The sequence below is a fragment of the Camelus bactrianus genome, chromosome 31 (genome assembly GCF_048773025.1).
Source record: "Camelus bactrianus isolate YW-2024 breed Bactrian camel chromosome 31, ASM4877302v1, whole genome shotgun sequence".
Lineage (NCBI taxonomy): Eukaryota > Metazoa > Chordata > Mammalia > Artiodactyla > Camelidae > Camelus > Camelus bactrianus.
The window spans coordinates 9,385,487-9,405,536 of NC_133569.1; positions in this window are offsets into that span (position 1 = coordinate 9,385,487).

Consider the following 20,050-nt stretch of genomic DNA (forward strand, 5'->3'; position numbering starts at 1 on the left):
TCTATTACAAGTTGATAAGCTCCAGTGTACTGATTCCTTGCTTTTTGTTGTTTGAGCCTTATTGGCTAATACCCCTTACTTGTAATTAACCCTTTAAAACCTCATGTGCATGTCTTGGAGGTGCTCAGAACTTCGGAGCAGAAGCCCCTCTGAGTCCGCAGGCATAATAAGTCTGAGTACTCCAACCCTCCCAGTGGTGCTTGTTTCTTGGCTGGCCTGTTGTTTCCATAACACTCAGTTCCAGTGCCCAGCTTGCTAGGTAGATAGGAGTGTTACCGAGTCCAAATTCATACTCCTCAGTGCAGGACAGGCCAATAAGTTGGGAGACCAGGTTTTGGGGCAAGGAATAGCAAGTCTCTGTAGACCTAGGTGGCAAACTAACGTCCTGGAAAACCATCTCCCTAAGTCAGAATTCAGGCTCCTTTCCTACGTGATTGGTTGTTGCAATCTTCCCTGTGTAGGAATTCCTTCCTGTTAGAATCCTTTGTTCTTGCAGCTATCTGCCTGGGTCAAATCTCTGTAAACCTCCAACATAACAAACGTTATTTTCTATTCTGTAATTTGTTATCTTTTTATGAATGAAAAAGTGTTAAATATCCTTAAAGGTCAGAGCCTTCAGAATAGGCTCTCCTGTATATTTCAGGCTCTAAGCAACATTGTTTTACAAGCAAGATGAAGCCTAGGAGACAGAGCATAGGGTTAAAGTCAAATGAAAAGATCTAATATGCAGTCAGATTTGTTCTGTTCTATTACCCGGGCAGAAGCCACTTGAGGATTTAAATCCCTTTAAGTTAAAAATAACTAAAACTTTAAAGGAATTTACATACATAGTTGGGAATGTGCATAGCATATCTGGAAAAGCATCCAAAGGATAGTAAACAGTGGCATCTCCAGGGAGGGCTGGAAGAACAGAGGATGAGGGTAAACTTCTTTCACTTGTGTATTTTTGTGCTCTGTTTGAATTTTTTTAACCATTTGCATGTATTAATTTTTCAGTTAAAAAAATGTGTAATGGAGCAAAGGAGTAATTAGCTCAGCAAATACAGCAGCCATGGAATCACTGAGTCATCACTTTTGACTTAAGCAAGGAAGCATTTATTCACTCTCTCCAATGTGCCCAGTGCTGTTTTAAGACATCTTTTATTATTATTATTACTATTATTATTATTATTGTTATTTTTATTTTATGAAATAATAACAATTTATCCCCCACCCCTGCCCATGGCTGGTGGAAAACCAACTGAGCTTTTATTGAGTTGTTTTCCAAGGAGTAGAGATGAGTTATAAACTGAACACATCTTCAGGGCAAAACAGGCGGAGTGGTTTTACAGCACGCCAGACAGCTATGAAGGGTTTTCAATAAAGGTGCCCAGAGGCTGAGAGTGAAAGCCTCCAGGGCCCTACAAAAAGCTGCCCAAACTGCCTTCTCCATGGCACTACTGAAATAGGAAAGAACAAATCTGACTCCATATTTGATCTGTTCCTTTGACTTTAAGAAAACCACGTTAATACACTCCGGTCTTTTCATGGGTTATGATGTCACAGAGGAGACGGACAGGTCAACAAGGAACCACTCTGCCGTGATCACTGAGCCGGGGAAAGGGATGGGCGGCAAGATGTATGATGCAGACATAGCTGTGCCCGTGCTTCTAGGCAGGTAACTAAAGTCGCCTCGACAAGTGTCAAACACGTGTGCCCACGTCCTCATCACCTGACATGTATTAAAGAGAAATGGAAACCTATAAAAGTCCAATACCCTTGGTGGGTACACCATCCAAAGAGCAAAGTCACAGTTTGACAACTGGCCATCCCGGTTCCCTGGGATTCATTCTTGGAGAACCTTAGAAAGCACTCCTCTGTCCTTAAGAAGTGCTGCACATTTGTCCTATCTTTGGCTCAGGGATGGAGCATGTTGAAGTGAACTTTAATGACTGCACAGATTTGACTGTCTTTCTCCAGTTTCACTTGTCCAATCTAAAGAGGCCTGAGCTAAGTCCATCCTCCATAAGATCTATTCCCTCCAGTGACAGCTCATTGAGCCTGCAATTAAAAGCCAACTGAACAAGACTGTCTGTCCTCAGCTAAAAAGTTCACCCACCCTTCATTGCTTTCTTAATCTCCTCTCCTGGCTAATTGCAACAGACTAACACCTCCCTCTACCAAGCTCCCCAACTATGTCAGTTTTTCTCTCCAAAGAGAAAGTAAGGTCCATAAATGAGGAGTCAACTCCATAGTCACCTCTGAATTCCTAGCATATAGTAATGTTAATAAATAGAACTATGATTATGGCTTCTTTCCTTTAAAACATTTCCGGTTATTTGAATGAGACCTTGGAAGAGAGGTGTTTGCCGTCCAGTATCTTGATCCAAAAGACTCTGGAGGCCTTTTACGGAATGGCTGCTCACTGATTCTTTCAAACCACAGCTTCTCATTCCAGGAGTAGCTGTGCTTCTCTGCCTGGAGTTTGTGGTCACTCTCATGCCAGAAGAGCTTTAAACTATATCCTTACTTTGGATTTGTTATTTTTCCCCTCTTCCAACAAAATTGACTTTCCTTACTGTCTTGCCTTGAGGAATTTTTTTTCCTAGTTCACCCTTTAGTAAACCATGCTTCTCGGGATGGGCTTGGCCTTACATATGATCAGTCATACAACTCCCAGTGTGAGAGGATTCGGGCTCACCTCCTGCCCTACTGTCAAGGCAACTGAAACTCAGTACAGGAGCCAACAGGCACCCCAGGGCTTCTAAGGCTCATGTATCACCCAGAATCCCTGCTTTCTGGTTTGTCTTGGCTTCTGAGGATTTCCCCTCACTTTCTTGACAATTAGCTGTGCAGCTTGAAAGATGAGGAAGGAAGGATTTATTTCTTAATCCGCATTTTAAGAAACTTGTGTAATGAAGGTTTTCACAAGTTTCTACAACCCTCCATTGCCGAGACAGAAAACACACTAGATATTTTCTAAGTTTAGCTGTCATGTGTATTTTTTCTTTTGTTTTCTTAACTGCAAACAGACATCTTTTAATTGAAAAAAAATAAGGCCCCAAATAGGATAGAGAAAGGGCATACAAAATTAAAGGGCAAAGACAGAAAAATGATAAATACTCTACAAGGTTAATATAATACTTACTCTATGGATCAGATCAGCAATTCTCAGTAACAGCTAATTGAAATATGACCATGAGTAAAAGGTCTCTCTTGTCAGGAGATGGCTAACAGAAAATAGAATTAAATCAACAAACTAAAATTCTAAGTCTGGCGAGGTACAGAAGGCTACAAGCAAAATGTGTCATCTTCTGGAAAGGAGGGAGGCTCACCAGCTCTTTACTCTGGAGCCTGAGCCCAGGGGAGGTCGGTGAAGTGAGCTCTGTAAGTACCCAATTAGCAAAGTGGGTGATGAATAAAGAGACGTGAGCTTTGATGACAGAGATGATACTACTATTCACTTGTCCTGTAAAGTATGTCTTCATGTTCAGTGATCAATACCTCGGCATCCTTAGGGATTAAGATTATAGGAAAATTCACAGCCTGGGCCCAGACCTCCTCTTTGAGCTCGTGATACTGCACTTAGATGTCTCAAGGGCAACTCCAACTCCACCTGAAAAGAGCTGACTTCACGGTTCTCCTCCCATAGCCGTCCTGCCCAGGGCCCCTGGTCGGGGGGCAAGGTCTCTCTGCCTCTCCCAGCTCAGGCCCATCACTCACAGATGTGACTGGACCCCTCCTTCAGGGCCCAGATTTCCTCAGTCACCGAGTCCCACCACCCACACCTGTCCTACCAGATACTCACTGGCACTCACTCAGCACTGAATCTGTGCTGGGTAACATGCTGCACACTGTGCACAAGTTATCTCACTGGATCTCCACAGCAGTCCTGGGAGGTCGGAACATCACTGCTTTTATTGATTAGATAAACTGTTTCTCTTCCTTGAGTGCATCATCCAAAGTGACACGGCTACAGAGCCACAAAACTGGGACTGAAAACCACTTGAAAATTCTACACTTCTACACCTGGCAGCCACCCTAATCTGACTCATCACATCACCTCCTGCTGAGCCTTCTAAATGTTTCTAAGCATTCTACAAGACAAAAGTGATCTACGAGAGCATCCCACTCCCCTACTTAAAATCTGTCAATGACGGTCCACTGCCCTTAGGAGAAAGCCCCACCGGGCCTGAGCACAGCCCAACGGCCCGGCATCCGTGTTCCCTGCGAGGCCTCGCCGCCTCACCCACCACGCAGCTCTACACTGGCTGTGTCCAGGACAGGGATGCTGACTCCGTACAACCCGGGGCTCGTCTCAATCGAACAGTGATCACCTTCTTCAGTGTCCACCCTCTTCACTGCTGACTCAGAAAAATGTTTTCTCAGGATGAATCAATATCTTTTTCCTTACAACTTCCCGTCATTGATAATGAGCTCCACCCAAAAGAGAGAAGATTTAATTCTCAGTCTCCTTATCTGTAAAGTGAGAATAACAAGGAAATATGTGAGGTTTTAAGAGAAATAATCTTCATGTGAGGCTGAGGGACAATTCCTAACATACAGTAAGCACTCAATATGTGCTTACTTAATATTAATAAGAATATAATGCATTCCAGCAACCTTAACTCAATGTTTTATGGCTATGTCCAACAGACTACAGACACACTGTTGGACGAACCGCTTTGAGCAGATCAGCACAAGCATACTGGGAAAGGTAAGCGCTGACTCCGGTTACAGCTGCAGCCACCCAGCACTACGGGGAGGGGGCAGTTTCTCAGACTATTACATGTTGCTTGAGCATTTAATTGTCACTAATGAATAAAGACAGGTGTTCTTTAGTCAAAGCTCCTGAAACATAAATCTTCAAAGATTGATGCAAATTAGATTTCAAGTACAACACTCTTTCTAGAAATTATTTGATAATAGTCTTAGCTCCTCTGCACATCTAAAGGGCATGTTCTTAATGTATCTGACTACACCGAAAGTGTTGTTTAAAAGAAATTAAGATGAAGCCATCCTGAATAAGCTCTCAGTATCATCTGCACAAAGCCCCACCCAAGGGTCTCATTTCTCACTTCCACATAGGTGTTCAGGTAGCTTAACCTGAGTCTTGGTTTCTTATGACACGGGGGTGGGAAGAGTTGTGGGTAGATTTATGTAGCAAATATAAACCTAGGGAATTTGCTGCGTAGGAATCCTAGAAATAAACAAATTGATATATAGTCCTACCCTCAAGAAGCTCAGACTTTCCATTTACAACAGCATTAAAAATAAAATGAGAGATACATTTAACAAAAATTTACAAGATTTGTACATTGAATATTTTGAAGTATCACCAAAAAATTTTAAAAGATCTACATATATGGAAGATATCCCATGTTGATGGAGTGGTAGACAATATTGTTAAAAATGTTAAGACTCCCCAAAGTGATTTACAAATTCAGTGGAATCCCTATCAAAATTCCAGCTGACTTCTTTGCAAAAATTGAAAAACTTATCCCAAAATTCATATGGAAGTGCAAGGGGCCCAGGACAGCCAAAGCAATCTTGAAGAAGCAGAGCAAAGTGGGAGGACTCACTTTAAAGGGTACTAAAAAGCTATAGTACTAAGTCAGTATGGTACTGGCATAAGTTTGGATAAATAAATCTATGAGACACAATAAAATCCCAGGGGGAGAAATCTTACATTTACAGTCAGTTTTCCTCAAGGGTGCCGACAACACTCCATGGAAAGAATAGTCTATTCAACAAATGGTTCAGGGAAAGCTGGGTATCTGCAGGCAAAAGAATGAATCTGGAATCTGGACCCCCATATTTTATATAACAATTAAAAATTAATTCAAAATGGATCACAGACAGAAACGTAAAAACTAAACCTATAACCTTTCTAAAAGAAGACACAGTATAAATCTCTGTGGTCCTAGGATAGGCTTTGGTTTCCTAGATACAATACGAAGAGCACAAGTGATAGAAGAAAAAAGCAGATAAACTGGACTTCATCAAAATTAAAACCTTTTTGTTACAGAGGACATCATCAAGAAAGGGAAGTGACAGGGGAAGGGGTTATCTCAACTGATAGAGTGCGTGCTTAGCAAGAAAAATAAAATAAATCAATACATCTAATTACCTCAACTGTAAAGAAATTGTTTTAATGTTTAAAAGAACTAAAGTGAAAGCACAATCTGCAGAATAGGAGAAAAATTTTACAAAGCATGTATCTAATAAGAGACAAATATTCAGGATATTTAACAAATGCTTACACCTGAACAATACAAAGAAAATCGACTAAATTTTTAAATTTTCCAAGGATTTAAAAAAATACACAAATGGCCAATAAGCATATGAAAAGAAGCTCAGCATCACTAGCCAAATCAAAATGAAAATGAGATCTTATTTTACACCCACCAGGATGGTAATAATCAAAACATGCACAATAGCAAGTGTTGTTCAGGAGGCAGAGATACCTCATATGCGGCCAGTGGAAAGGAACAATGGTGCAGCTTCTTTGGAGAAGTCTGTTGTTTCCTCAAAAGGTTAGAGTTATATGGCTCAGCAATTTCACTCCTACATGTAGAGTCATCCCTTAGTATCCTCGGGGGGTTGGTTTCAGGAACCCCCCATCCTGGATTCCATAATCCAAGGAAGTTCGAGTCCCTTTACAATCAGCCATCTGGATCCATAAAGTGGAAACTACAGATATGGCGGGCCAACTGTACAGCCAACAGAATGAAAACATATTCTCACAAAAACTTGCACATCAATATTCATGGCAGTATCATTCAGAGTAGCCAAAGGTTACAAACAATATCCATCCATCAATGAACGGATAAACAAAATTACCAAGAATAGTCCCACAAACTTTTGGTCATTGAATCTTTGACAAAGGAGGTGAGAACATACAATGGAGTAAAGACAGCCTCTTCAGAAAATGCTGTAGGGAAAACTGGACAGCTGCATGTAAATCAATGAAGTTAGACTACTCCCTCACAGCATACACAAAAATAAATTCAAAATGGCTTAAAGACTTAAACATGTAGACAAGACACTATAAACCTCTTAGAAGAAAATGGAAAACATCTGGCATACATCTCAGCAATGTTCTCCTAGAGCAGTCTACTCAAGCAATAGAAATATAAGCAAAAATATACAAGTGGGATGTAATTAAACTTACAAGCTTTTTCACAGCAAAGGAAACAGTAAGCAAAACAAAAAGACAACCTATGGAATGGGAGAAAATATTTGCAATAAATGAGAATGACAAGGGCTTAATTCCCAGAATATATAAACAGCTTTTACACTTCATAAGAAAGAAAAACAAACAACTCAATCCAAAAATGGGCAGAAGACCTAAAGAAACTTTTCTCCAATGAAGACATACAAATGGCCGATAGGCACGTGAAAAAATGCTCAATATCGTTATCAGAGAAATGCAAATCAAAACTGCAATCAAGTCTCACCTCTCACCAGTCCGAATAGCCATCATTCAGAAGTTCACAAACAATAAATGCTGGAGAGGCTGTGGAGAACAGGGAACCCTCCTACACTGTGGTGGGAATGCAGTTTGGTGGAGCCATTGTGGAAAACATTATAGAGGTTCCTCAAAAGACAAAAAATTGACCTCCCATATGACCCAGCAATCCCACTCCTAGGCACATATCCAGAAGGAACCCTAATTCAAAAACACACCTACACCCCAATGTTCACAGCAGCACTCTTTACAATAGCAAGACATGGAAACAACCTAAATGTCCACTGACAGATGACTGGATAAAGAGGTTGTAGAATATTTGTACAATAGACTACTATTCACCCATAAAAAAATAATAAAATAATGCCATTTGTAACAACATGAATGGACCTGGAGAATGTCATTCTAAGTGAAGTAACCCAGAAAGAGAGAGAAAAATACCATATGAGATCGCTCACATGTGGAATCTAAAAACAAACAAACAAAAAAAAAAAACAAAAAAAGAAAAAACAACCAAACAAAAAGATAAACGTATCTACAGAACAGAAACAGACACAGAGACATCGAAACCAAACTATGGTTACCAGAGGGGAGAGGGTGTGGGAAGGAATAAATTGGGAGTTCAAGATTTGCAGATAATATGTATAGAGTAAACAGCAAGTTTATAATGTATAGCACAGGAGAATATATTTAGTATCTTATAGTAACTTATGTTGAAAAAGAATATGAAAATGAATACAGGTATGTTCCTATATAAATTAAGTGTTGTGCTGTACACAAGAAACTGATGCAACATTATAAACTGACTAGAATTCAATGAAAATATTTTTAAATAGACAAAAAACAAAAAAAGAAAAAAGATATTATCAAATCAAAAGAATAAATTACTGATTGAGGCTACAACATGGATGGACCTTGAAAGTTTATACTAAAATAAGCCAGACACAAAAGGGCAAATAGTGCCCTTTTAGGTGAACTGTCTCTAAGCGTTTATTGTACTATTCCAGTACATTTTCGGGAGGTTTGAAGTCTATCAAAATCAAAATAAAATGTATTATTCATTAAAAACATAAAATGATTCCTCACAGGAGGGCTTTAATTATTAAATGCAGAAATGCATGTAAAGCTCCTGGAACAACAATTTGCATGTCCACAGACAGTCACTGTTGTCACTGCCACTCAGAGGGTGGTGCCAGCGCTGATGAGGGCTGCCTCCACTCGCTCCCCTGCAGAGAGGCGTGAGGGCCTGGGCTCTGACAGGAAGGGTGACCATGAACATGGGTTAGACAGAGCCACTCCCCAGACTCTGCGTTACCCAGCTTTCTTATACAAACTGCTTCATCTAACATAAACACGCTACAGGGATGGATCTTACAACACAGGGAATATAGCCAATGTTTTACAATAACTATAAATGGAACATAAAAATAAAAATTGTGCAACTATTGTACACCTGAAACATATCATATTGTAAATCAGCTATACCTTTATAAAAAATTAAAAAATAATTTAAAAATTTTATCACTTTAATATTCAATTCGGTTTTTAAGTAACTACTAATCAGCTTAGAAAGTATAAAATATTTAAGTGTGATAAGTTTGTTTACATATTTATTTACTTTCAGCCTCCTGCTAAAAGAGAAATTAAACAATTTTTTTAAACACAGCTTAACAACCATAACAACAAAAAGACAAAAGTGAGAGTGAAGACAAAATGGAGATTGAATACTTAAATGAAGCCAGGGGAAGGTAAAGTCATAAAAATGAATGCCATGAAGTTAGGGTAAGTGTTAAAGGCCGACTAGAAATTCAGCTGCAAGATTCTTGGCAGCTAAAGCAAAAAGTAAAAGATGATGGGACGGGTGGTAGAGCTCAGTGGTAGAGAGTGTGCTTAGCGTGCACGGGGTCCTGGGTTCAAGTGCCAGGGCCTCCACGAACAGATAAATACACGTAATTACCTACCCCCTAAAGAGCCCCAAAGAAAAGAAAAAGAGAAATTTCTTTACTAAAAAAACCTGATATTAAATTTAGATTAAATACTTGAAAAAAAAAAAAGTAAAATAGAAAAGATGAGTGACACAAGCGATAATGCCCGTGAGATCAATCTGCAGTGGCTGCTGGCACGTCCCCATGTCCCACGTGGGAAAATCTGAAACATCCTTCTCACCACTCAGAGTCATCCTCAGCCCACACCACCCCTCCCCCTGTTAAATGCAGGAGCACGGGTAGGGTCCGGCCTTTGCTCTCTCTGTGTCATCACAGTGAGACAGGATGGAAGGGGGCAGAGCACAGCCATTCAAGGAAGGCCACAACAATTATCATCAAAATGGTGAAGGATTCAATCCCCAATAGGCCTTGAGGCTCAAGATGAAGAGATATAACTTCTAGCAGAGCTTGAGCTTCATTATACACCCATTGTTATAGTAACATGGTGAATAACATGCCCCAAGGCACCATGGCCATCCCAAGGCTAGCCACAAAAGGTCACAGGGTGGGAAATGGCCAACTCAGTGGGAATCCCAGCCCCTTGCCCTTAGGCTGCTCAGTCTACATGTTAGCATATGAAACCACCAAGCCCAAGAAAACAAGCAACACAGCGCCACCTCGCGGTCACCACTCTCTCTCCCTCTTCCGAGAAGGCCCACACTCTGTGGAGTGTGTACCTACTTTTAATCTGAGCACTCGAACCCCACAACTCGTGGCCTTTCTCTTGCCTTTCAATGTGTCTCTGTGAATAAATCTACCATTACTCAACAGTGGCTTGCTCTTGAAATCTTTCCTGCATGAAGCCAAGGACCCACGTCTGTTGGGGCACATTCCAGGGGCTCAACCAAAGCCTGGGACACAGCCCTTCTCATGCCCCACATCTGTTTTCTTGTATCAACAGGACTGGGATATGAAGGGAGTTCTGAGGCCCCAGCTAAGGGACAGAAGCAGCCCCCAGGGCTCAAAATGGCGGGCAGCCCCTCCCCCAGCAGGGGCCCTGAGGTCGGCCCTGTTCTCTGTGGTTCCCTGTTGTGCTGACCCCCTAGCCAGACAGCGTTCTCCTAGGCCTGTCCCCACAAAACCCTTCTCTCCAAAATACAAGCACATCATGTCACAATCCTCTTATTCAACCAGGAAGATTTCCGCGCACTTTTTCCTTCCCTAGTAAAGAATCTATCTGTCCTCCCTCCCATCCCACCACTTCTTTCTTTGTGAGAACTCTGTACTCCTCACATACCATCCTGAACGCAGCTGCCTTGCTAGCTGGGACCGAGATGCTTCAGTCTCACACAGCCTGCGTCCTTTCACTTTCCCCTTTCTACCTTAAAAAGCCTTTCCTGAGTCTCCCACCCCTCTGATTCTGAACTTCACAAAGTGCTGAGGTTGCAGTCACTGTGTGCATACCTCCCAGGTTTTGGCTAGTTTTCCTTCGGAAGATCTTCACTAAGGAGCTGCATCAAGAAGTTTAAAGAAGCTATCCTTACATCTGAGCTGAGGAGCCTGCATAAAATTTAAATGGCTTTGAAGAGAGAGTTAACCAGGGACAGAGAGGCCGCAGGTCCTAGTCAACAGTGTCATGAGGCAAAATGTTCTTCAAAGGCTCAGAGTGGCTTCTGAACACGGAGTCGGCAGGGAGGAGATGCCAGGCAGTGAGTGGGGTGAGTGACACTGGGTACGCTTCCCCAGCTGGGGAAGAATTGGATTTTGTTCTAGTTTTCCAAACAATTTCTGACTACCTTTTTCTCTTATTGTCACATACCATTTCCTACGAATTAAGAAAAATCAATGTCAGTCATTTGCGCCACTTGGTAGAAGCTACACGATGCCATTCACAGGGCTGGGATATAACAGCCACACCAGTCTAGGTTGAAAGACCAGTGGGGGTATTTCCAAGGTAATCACGGGCATGCAACAAACTCCCCAGCTTCAATTACCTCATCTCAAATGTGAGGCCAATAAAACTACCAAGCAAAGTGCGTGATGATTATGGCCGACATCTGTTTACTAGGTAAGTGCCCGTAAGAGCTGCTGCTGAATGGGGAATGAGTATGATCAACGAGGCCAAGTCAACCTGGTCACACGTGCCCTGCCTTCCTGCGTTGGTGCAGGACTGGAGTTTGTTTAGCTGAGATGAACGCCCCCAGAGCAGCCCCGAAGGGAAAGCTCCCAGCTCTGCATGGCGAGGCGTGTTCCTTTCCTTCTCAGAGCTGATCACACTTTGCAGTCGTCTGTTTTTACATTTATCCCCTTAGTACCTGCCTCCCCTCCGGAGTTTTGCTTTAGCAGCACAGGTCCAGGTTTGTGTTGCTGCCTACTGGATATTCTGGGCTGGGAGACAGGCGACCCCACGTCTGGCTCTGGGGCTGAACGGAGAGGGCAGAAGGCCCAGGGGCCCATGCTGAACCGAGGCCCCAGCACCCAAAATTATGGCCTGACTTTGGGCAAATTACACAGTCTTCTTTACCCTGAGATTCCTCATCTGTCCATGAAAATAACTGCCCATGGCATATAGAGTTTCAAGGATTAAAGGAAATCACCAAATTCACAACCTATTCAAGGGGCTACCAGTGCATCCTCAACAGGCACATGCTACCTTTACGGCTGTGACACACGCTAAGCGGGGTGGACAGACACAGTGAACACTGCTAAGTGCCTGTTTGTTAAGTGTTTCATGAGTTTTATAATACTGTTTACAACTTACAACAAACCCAGGAAGAAACGAATATTATAATGCACATTTCACAGATTCACCAACAGATTAACAGAGGTTACACTCTAGTCCAAGGCCCTTTGGTGAGGAAATGGCGATTTAAACCTGTATCTGAGCCCAGGCCTGGGCTACATCTCTCTCCAATCCACCTGTCCAATACACAAGTTTGCACAGGCCAGCTCTTAAATGCAATGTGTGCCACCGTTTGTCAATGTTTGTTAATTACCATAAACTGCTCTCAGAAACCGCTACAGAAAAGACAGCTGGATGCACATCCCTGCCAACAAAGTAGAGGAATTCTGCCTTGCCTTCTCCTGTAATGTGCAGAAACCCTTCCCTACACCACCAAATTCAAATGTATGCTTCATCCGTGTTTATGTTTGCACACGGCATATTAAAGTAGAAGGAACCTGCAGTAATTCTATCTCGGTTCCTTTCCAATTTTCCAGATTATCCACAATCAGTCTGTGAATGAAAATACTACAATGTGAATGAAAATACTGCAACCATGTCAGTAAACAAATAATGCTGAAACCAAGTCATCAGCGGCTGCCGCCATCCCCCAGCGAGGACAGGCCTGAAGACCAGCCTCTACAGCCACTCACAACAGTGCCCTCTGAACAGAATGAGAATAAGAAAAGACAGGATTCTTGCCCTAGATAGCTAGGTGCTTGTCTAAAGAATGAATCCAGTGAGCCCAAATGATACATAGAAAATCACTAAACTCTTTAACTTGACATACATGGCTTTCTTTAGATAACAATGTTTTATTGTTCCAACTACCTGGTCTTTGTTGTAAAGCTCCTATATATCCTAGCTCCTCCCCAACCTCTTCGGAGCAGTCCCTCAGAGCGATCTGAGAGGCTGTCATCCCGGCTCGAGTCCTCCCGCCAAATAAACATAACTCTTAACTTTTAGGCTGCACATGTATTTCAGTCAACAGTTTTGGACACCATGAAGGGACCCAGAGCAGACTTTCTCCACCTGAACCCTCCGAGTATCCGGAGCCTTGGTACCAGCAGTGGCCCTTTGTGCCCATCCACCTCCTCGGGGAGTCCAGATGAATTTGGGTGAGTCTATCTTGGTTCTAGGATCTCCCATATTGGGTGATAATCCTGAGTTTTATTTGGCGGTGTATCCAGGTACCTGGCCCTCCAGTTGAAAGATACTGGGGGGGAATAACCCACCCAGTGGAGACATACTGGGTGGGGCCTGGTTGAAAGATAATGGGAAACACCCATCTTTAGGAGACGTCCAAGGTGGGGCTGGTTGAAAGATACCAGGAAAATACGCAGTGGAGACATCCAGAGTGGGTCCATGTTGAAAGACACTGGGGTCAGGACTGAGTGGTTAGGTAAGAGGCTGGTCTAATGTTTTCCTCAATTTGGTTACCTCCATTGAATTTTTCAGAATAAAAGTAAAACTCTTATGAGGAACCTTTCAACTCCAAAAATGGGACCCCCTTCCTGGCTGGTAACAGTTTTCTCGGATGACTGAGAAACTTGCAGGAGTGGTATAGGCAAAGACTTCATGCCATAGAGTTGTCCCTGCGGGAAAACCTACTAGCAATTTTATTCTGACAACCCTACCTTAGAATGGGGAATAGAACTTTCAAAAAAAAAAAAAAAAAAAAAGAAAGAAAGGAAGAAAGAAAAAGAAAAAAAGGTAAAGAAATTACAGATTGCCAGCCTCCAACTAATACCCCAGCCAGGTTTATATACATACAAAACTTACAAATTTAATTGGGAATTAAAAAAAAAATCTCACTCTTAAAGTAACTAACCAGGCGTGATAAAAACATTTTTTGGAATTCTGGACTTATAAAAACCAAAACCCTTTTAGGGGGAACTTGGATTTCTCTTCCTGTGTCCTTGAAATATAAACGTTTTATCTTTCGCTGGGTGTTTTGTGTGTGTGTATGTATGTATATATGTGTTTCCTTTTTTCTTTTAAAGGAAAACTTGGACTCTGCCATGCAAAAGGTACAAGTATTGTGTACATATGGTGGCCACACAAATAAATTGGGATTCTCAACAATCCTTTGTACCAATTTTCAGGCATTTTGCCATCTTAACCTTTGTTGCATCAGTCTGGACCATGAACTGCTTTACCTTTTGGAGAGTAAACTTTTGAATTTTATTTAGGCAGCACCCCTACTCTCATTTGGAAAAGCCTCTTCATCTTATTCGTTTAAAATCACTATATATATATAAATTGATGGCCATATGATGGATCCCTTAATTTGGAAAAAACTTTTAAATTGGTGAAAGTTGAAAGAGCTCTCATTATAAACAGCCGTTTTATTGGTACCTATTAAAATCAAGTTTAAAAGTAGAAAATATATCTAATGGTTAATCTAAGAACTTATTTTACAAAAACCGGTTTAAAAAGCTACATTTATGTTTTTCCTTTCCCATTAATGGTTTTAGAGATGTTAATAAAGTCTTAGAATAATTAATGTTGATTAGGTTGAGTAACTGGAAAAAAGAATGTAAAAATATCGAAAGATTTTTTTCTTAACAGAAAAAAAAAAAAAAAATAAGGGGATTATCCAAAATGGGTAAATTTTTTTGATGGTTATTTTGAATGAGATAAATAAAATGGACATTTTTGGATTTAGAGACAAGGTTTTGATACTACACTACGTAAAGCTAAAAAAAAAAAAAAAAAATGGCCAAAGAGATCACCTACTGACCCCCAAAATTAAAGTTTAAAGAAGTCCGTTTTATTTGCCCCAGTTTAAAATGTATGTATTTATAGGGATAGATACATATAATATATGTAGACTGTGATATTTGATCAATGACTGGGGCAACAGACAAATTAATCAAATTAAAAGTTGAGAATTGCCTAAGTTCTTTGGCTCAAACTTGGGGATCCCAGAGACTTTTCTATAAAATTAGATAGAGTTAAAAAAAAAAAAAAGAAAAGAAAAGAAAAGAAAAGAAGAAAAAGGCTTCTGGCATTCCTTCTAGAAATAAAAATTATTGATTAAACCTAATAAATATTAAAATTAAAGGTATAACATTTAATAAAATTGAGATAAAAGTTTGTAAAATTGGTATGTTTAAATGGGCTTTATATAAACTTTTTGCTTAATTATGTTGTGGGATAGATATGTTTCAATGGAAAAACGCTTCCCCTTCTTGGTATTACAAGGCTGGGCACATTTTTGTCCCTCAGAAATTATTAATTGAACAAAATAAAGGAAACCAATAGAGTTACATGAGCCGTCCAATATAATGTAAAACTAAAAACTAATATTCAGTGGCTAATAGAAAAATATAATAAGAGGTTTACCCTGGGTTTAACTTATAACTCAAGGAAAAGAGACCTTACTAAATGCCTTATGCAAGCTTTGGAAGACAAGATAAATGGAACCTTAAAGTTTTAAAACATGGAATTCTTTGTTTACAGCTCTTCTCACTGATACAAAAAAGCCAAATAAGGAGATACAATAGGGCCTGCGTGACAGAGCAGTTCTCTGGGGAACTGGAAGTGTCTGTCATTGTCTTGCAGATCAGAAATGTATATACAGCAAACAGTGACCTAGGACTGAGCCTAATTAGCTCAATGAGAGAAAACTTAAGGCCAAAGAAATTTTTGGCATTTTAGAACTCAGAACTCTGATGGGTCCGTCAGACTTTGTCAAGAAATCTTAAATGTCTTTTTCATAAATAGTAAGCCTTAGTGATTTGAGCAAGCAAATTCAGCTTACTCCAACTATTATTATACCTATCTTATAAGTAAGTTTTAAAGTGAAGCTATGAGATCTCTAGCTTTGGTCTGTTTATAAGCCTGAGTACACATTATAGATGTGAGATATTTCTACAGCTAAAAAAAAAAAAAAAAAAAAAAAAAAAAAAAAAAAAACAAAGTCAAAGAGCTCTGCTTAATTGACGTAAAAAGTAACAGCTTACAAATTAAGTATTTTTAAAATAACAACTAAGTTGACCTTCAGGTTCACGTGAACTGGAAAATATTCAAAACTAAGATAACACTTGGTATTGTTTAGTTTAAGTATGTTCTAATTAATATAGACATCTTTAAAGTCATCAATATTAAGTATAATACCTTTACTGTACCTAGGTTTAATGAAAGTCAAATAAGATCCTGTTATATCTGTTACAGATTTGTCAAAAAAAATAATAGTAATGTGGTGTGATAAAATTTGAAGTAAATTAAATGCAAATGAGATGAGAGTTTTGGGTAAATTTTTTAAAATATATATTTAAAATGTATGTTTAAGATAATCTCTAAATGTTTGGTATCTAAATTCTAGAGTTGTGCTAAATTAAGTTAAATGATAGGATTTTATTTAATAGCTATACCACTTTCAGATAAAATAAGATTGAAATATGAATTACTTAACATATGACTTCCTCTTACAGAGAAACTAAAGGTGTTTAGAGATATTAATAAATGCTTGGTGCCACTCTGAAATAGTCTCTATTATTAACGGAAAGATCTCAGTATCCTAGGAAGGTAAGATAAATGTGTAAAGGAAGATATAAGGAATGGAATTATATTTTGTTAATGAAAAATAGTGACTTTGTCCTGAATCTGGTTACTTCTGAATGGAAGAAAAAATAAGGGACACACTAATACGAGTATAGAAAGCTGGGGAAGGCTTGTGGAAGAAGAACCCTGAGGAAAGAGTTTTGTACGTGGTCAGAATTGGCTAAGTTTAGAATCAATTTGGGCAAAGTAAATGAATCTTAGAAGTAAGCTGGTACAAGACTAGATTTGGTTTTCTCTCTGTTAAGGGGACAAAATTTTCTTAAAATATTAATCCACCTTCAGTAACAAATTGTAAAGCTTCTTATGCGACTTAAGTGATCTGTTGTGCCTTTACCTTTGAAATATTTTCTTGTTAATGAGTAAGTACTACTTTACAGTGATCTATACGTTTATCTGACCAAGTGTTTTGAAAACTTTTAACAAGCTCCCCAAATATCAATTTCTCATTAAAATTCTTTTAGTCTCCAGTTAACTATGGGATGCTACAAAGGGTCCCTGAAACATCTCAAAGAGAGATTTTAAAGTAGTAAGTTTCATTTGGCATGTTAACTAACATGGGAAGTATTGTCAAATGAATAATAAATCTTCCTAGGTTATATTGTATGAGAAAATATTATTAATATAGATATTCTAGAAATTATATGGACTCCCTAACATTCTGGTATATCTGAAATGTTACCAGTCATAATTCTGGTTATTGTGACCAGGTTTCTTTATAGATTACAGTGTAATGTTGTTTAACCATGCTGTTAATTCTGTTGTCATTTATAGGCAGGTAATTGTTTTCTTCTGATGATTTTGCAAAATACTCTGTCTTCAAGGAGATTTACTGATTTCTAATAAATTTCAAACTATAGCACTGAAATAAACTGGGTAAGAAATTTTAAAGGTCTAATGAAAACTCTGATTAAAAGAATTAGTTACGTGGGACTGAGTAAACTGATGAATATGGTTAACAATTTTTGATTTTGTCTGAAATACTACTGGCTTTTAACCTGTTTACCAGACATAAAGAAACTCTTCTCCTTAAACTAGTTATGATTCACGTCAATTTGATAAATTATACCTATGTAAGCAGACTTAGAACAGTTATCTTTTCTCTCTATCTGATCCCTCAAGAGACTAAAATCTTTAAGGTCCCCAGTGGCTCTATGAGATAAATTAGGAAGATCGTCTCCTAACAGGAATAGGAACCTCAAGGTATTTTAAGGACTTCAAAAAGAAAAGAATTTACCTAAATCTGTTAGGCAGAAATCTATGACAAGCCCTTGACGGGGCTTTCCTAGCCTTAGCAAACCTTATTAACATTCTAGCTTAAAAGTCCTTATTAAAAGTTCCAACACAGCCAATTTAAAAGAGCCTATATGATCAAATAATCAGACTTAACTTGTAAACAAATTCACCTTCATTTGACTATATTTGATAAAAATGAGGGAACTTTAGAGAGAAAAAGATTATATTTTAGTGGATATTAAATTCTCGTTTTGTTAATTGAGGTCTATATTTAGTAAGACACTTCCCAGATCATTCCTTGCTGTCATGTTACATTGCTGCAAAATTTAATTGAATTATTAAAAGGACACTGTATGTTTCTTTCTGAAGCTTAGTAATATATCCTTGGGTAAAGATCCAATGCCCCATGACATGCGGCCAGGTGATTATACATACTGGAACAGGCATGACTTAAAAAACTGTCTCCAACATGAATGGAAGGACTCTATCAGGTACTCTTAACTAGACCATACACAGCAAAGCTGAAGGAAACTGACTTTCAGATTCATTTCCAATCAGAAAGAGCCCCTGCAGTGCACTGGCCTATAGAGCACTGCTCACCTTAAAACAAGGCCCAAATGGAGAAAAAGCTACCAGGCCAGGATGAGAAGACGACGACATATGAGGTAGACAGCTGACCCAAGACATCAGACCAGGCCTGTATACCAATTACTTTGATAATTTCTCCTACCTTTGATTATGAACTACTCCAATTGTTAAGTTTATGGTAAATTACCTATGTCTAGTACTTCTGTGTTACCTTGGTGGGTTTCCCTACTCCAAGGCTCTAACTAGATAGCCCTCAGAAACTTTATTCTAAAAAGGAAATTATAGTTCTGTTTAGGCCACTGTTGATCTTACAAAGTGGGATACCTCACCTGGCCAATTAATACCTGCTCGAAGCCTGGCCATAAATACGAACTTTCTCGTAAGATCACTCAAACTCAGTCAGAAACGCAAGAAAAATTTTAACCCAAAAATATAACTTCTTGACTATTAAATTCTTAATCGTGACTTTATTAACGTTACTAGCTGTATTATTTATATCCTGTCTATTTTATAAGATTGTTTTCTCTTACATTTCCCAAAATGTAGCTAGGCCTACAACAAGATTGATGATGGCAAATCATATTGAAGAAATACATAAAATTTATAACCCTGCATAAAATAATTATAACAATGTGATTCTAGGTATGGGAATGAGCAACGAAGGGTAAACATTTCCTGGATCATAACAGACTAGTAAGACAGGCCATCCAGAGAACTTTTAGTATCAACAGGGCCTGATAAAAACACCTAACACCTTGAATGGCAGGTCAGAAGTTTCTTCAACCTGAACTAGGAATGAGCCTTCATAGCACCCTGGGACAAAATTGGTATGAAATGTCTCTCAAAATATTGGTCGAATTTAGGACCAAGGGGGAGCACTGTGAATGAAAATACTACAATGTGAATGAAAATACGGCAACCATGTCAGTAAACAAAGAATGCTGAAACCAAGTCATCAGCAGCTGCCACCATCTCCCAGGGAGGACAGGCCTATAGCTCAGCCTAGGCAGCCACTCAGAATGGTGCCCTCTGAGGGGACTCAGAATAAGAAAGGACAGAATACTGGCCCTAGATAACTAGGTGCTTGTAAAAGGAATGAATTCAATGAGCCAAAATGTTTACTTCCTCCCATACAAAGAAAATCACTAAATTCTTGAACTTGAGATGCCTGGATTTCTTTAGATAACAAGTAATCTTTTATTCTTCCAACTCCCTGGTCTTTGTTGTAAAGTTCCTATATAATCCTAGCTCCTCCCCTACTTCTTGGGAGCAGTCCCTCAGACAGATTTGAAGGCTGTCATCCCGCCTCGAGTCCTCCCGCCAAATAAAGCATAACTCTCAACTTTCAGGCTACACATTTCTTTCAGTCGACAAGTCCCAGAATAGACACAACTCATCAATTCTGTAATGGAACACACTGGATCAGGAACCAAAAGCATGTTCTAGCCCAGAAAAACTACGGGACCCTCTTTCTTCCTGTCATTATACAATCCCACCAGAACTCATTAATTTGCTGTCTGCTCATCTGGCAACCAAACTCAGAGAAGAGTCAACTCAGCAGAG